Below are 3,084 nucleotides of genomic sequence, written 5' to 3'. Positions count from 1 at the left end.
ATCTTTTAATTAATTTTGTTTATTCAAAGAATATTATATCTCTATCGATCCATTCAACCAAACATTTGCTGGAAAATAAAGTAGTTTGTTAGAGGCCCTCACCCAGAGCTTGTTTCAATAGTTTACCACAAATTTATGACTCTCCTACACTCCCTATATAAACAACCCATGCAATACAAAATTAGCGCAAAAAAGGAGAGACAATGAAATCTTAGGGGCACTGAAATCAGATAAGGTAATAAAGAAAATGGGTAGGAAAAGCAGCATGACCATGGCAGCAATTTTTGTAGTTCTGGCTTCAACTCTAACCACGTATGCTTCTACAACTTACACTGTAGGAGACTTCTCTGGTTGGCAAGTCCCTACCAGTAATTCTAATTTATACTATAACTGGGCTGACAATAAAACATTCGTCGTCGGGGATAATCTCTGTGAGTTTCTTACTTAATTTCCACTAATTATTAAATATTCCCAAGTTTTTCAAACATCAGATTCAGTTACTTCCAACTGCTTTGTTTGCTTGCAGTGTTCAACTTTATTACTAGGGAACATGATGTTGCAGAGGTGACTGAACCTGGTTACGACGCCTGCACCACCACCGACGCCATCTCAACCGACAACAAAGGACCCGTAAAAATTACGCTTTAAAGGACTGGTGACCACTACTTCATTTGCACTTACCCTGGTCATTGTCCTGCCGGCCAAAAGCTTAAGGTCCAAGTCCGAAGTGACAATGGCGACACTACGCCTGGAGTTCTTAGTCTTCCCCGCAACGCAGCTTCTTCCCTTGTTGTCACCATCTCTCTTGTCTTTGTTTCCGTTGCCACCTTTGTTTTGTTGTGCTGATATTATATTATGTTAATCCTTTTCAGTCTAGACAAACACTTGTATAACAAAAAGATTTCCGTACGTTGCTTTTGTCATGGCAATGATCATGGAATCATAATTTGTGTTTGAATAAATGATTTGATCCAGTTTCTGGATATATCGATCAAAAATGTTGTTTTCTCTTTTTCTTTTAGCTTCAATTTCTAGTACCCAACTAGCTTTTCTCTTTCGGCATATGAGCATAATCTCGAGCCCTTTAGGTCCATGGTTGCTCCTTCGACATATTAGCATAATCACGGACCATCAAGCCAACTTATCAGCACATTAGCGTAATCTCGGGCCGTCATGTCTACAGTGGCACCGTCGCTAAGTTATGAAACAACATATTTACAAGTAGTTTATCTACGAATAAAGGTATCCATCCACTAAGGTTTATTTTTCTAAGGGTGACCACCCATGGTATAACTCATGGTTCATCTCCATGGTACAGCTCCTAAGGGTAACCATTCACGGTACAACTCCTAATAGTACTCATCTGTAGTATCATCCACGACACATCTCTTAATGATACTTATCCACGGTACGACTCCTAAATGTACCCATCTGCGGTATCATCCACTATGCCATCCATGGCGCGATTTCTAAAGGTACCCATCCATAGTATAATTCCTATGGGTAACCACTCATGGTACAACTCCTAATGGTGCCCCTCCATGGTACTATCCATAGTACGGCTCCTGATAGTATCTATCCACGATATAACTCCTAAAGGTACACATCTCGGTACCATCCAAGGCACGACTCCTAAAGGTATCTACCCCCGATACCATCCACGATACGATACCCACTCACGGTATGACAAACCTAGAAAAATTACAAAGCAATAGTATTTCCTTTGTACATATCGGTTTCAAATATTTCTATCTTTTGATGTTGTGTTATGTTTTTTATAAAGTACATATATTTGAAAAATGGAGGTTAAAACCAATCATGGTTCAATTAAAAAAATAGTGAAAAGAAATCGATCTTGTTAATCTCTACAATGTTCCTCTAGCAAAGAAAAACATTCACTTTTTGCTTTGGAAATTGGATTATCGCAACTTAAGAAAATCTCCAAGATAAGTTATGGTTGAAGTTGCCAACTTTAGTCATGACCTTGAAATTTCAAATATATTAAAATAGCATTCAATAGGCAAAAAACTAGATGGATTTGGAGAAATGAAGGCAATTCCTTCTTTAACCCAATGAGAAAATAAATAGGTTGTCATGTTGACAGTTGTAATGACCTGAAATTTTTGTAGTATTGGAAAATGCGGTTTTGGAACTCTATTTTTGTAATCTGAGTCCGTAAATATTAAATCTTAATATTTATGAGGTTAATATAAAAATATATTAAAATTTAGTCTAGTAATTTTACCGAATTAATAGTTAATTAAGGCTCAGTGACTAAATTGTAAAATTAAATCGCTATATATTTTTAATTAACCAAAGGCTTGAGGATTAAAATAACAATTAGCCAAATGTCCAAAAAAGCAGTTGGACCATTTCTAAAAAGGAGAAAGTGGATGTTGATGGTGGAATCCACTAAATTTGATTGGTGTTAGATTAAGTTAACTAAACCATGTTTATGTTAATTAAACTAGTTTAATTAAAGCTTAATCAACCTATATAAGTTAAAATAGTGTAAAAAATGTCGTATTCCCCATTTATCTCTTCCATTGCCGAATTTGAAGAAAGAAAAACCTAGAATTTTGGGTGACTTTTGACCATCATTTTGCAAGTATATTTAGGTCTTTTTCTTGTAATCTTTATAGATTTGAGGTCATAGGAGCTTGATTTAGCTAGCCCATGTATCAATTTGTAAATTATTGAAGTTTTTGAAAGTTGCCATTGTTGATTTCTTGAAGAAGTGGGCTTGATAGATTTTAAGCTTAGAATATAAAAAGGACTAGATGGTAAAGTTAATTTAGCTTGTTTGTTAACTTTGTTACATTAGGGACCATATTGAATAAATGTGAAAATTGACATGAAATTATGTTAGAAATAGAAATTTTAAGGTCCTTATGAGAATATATGAAACCAGATTTTAATTCGAAGCTAAGAATTGAAAGTAATGACTAACCCGAGTTCAATGACTAAATTGAATAAAATGTAAAATTTTAGGGATATCAAAAAATTGAGTTATATAGGTTCATACATATCATAGCATAAAATGGAGATATTTGGTATTGATTGATGATATAAAATAATTATTTA

The 3,084-nt window shown here is 34.6% G+C and overlaps 1 pseudogene; it reads left to right on the top strand.

Annotated features, from left to right (window-relative positions):
• On the top strand, window positions 1-998 carry LOC105774772 (stellacyanin-like; annotated as a pseudogene).
• Window positions 999-3,084: the final 2,086 nt, after the last annotated feature.

Source organism: Gossypium raimondii, chromosome 6, assembly GCF_025698545.1.
Source record: "Gossypium raimondii isolate GPD5lz chromosome 6, ASM2569854v1, whole genome shotgun sequence".
NCBI lineage: Eukaryota > Viridiplantae > Streptophyta > Magnoliopsida > Malvales > Malvaceae > Gossypium > Gossypium raimondii.
This window is presented reverse-complemented; position numbering and strand designations above follow the sequence as displayed.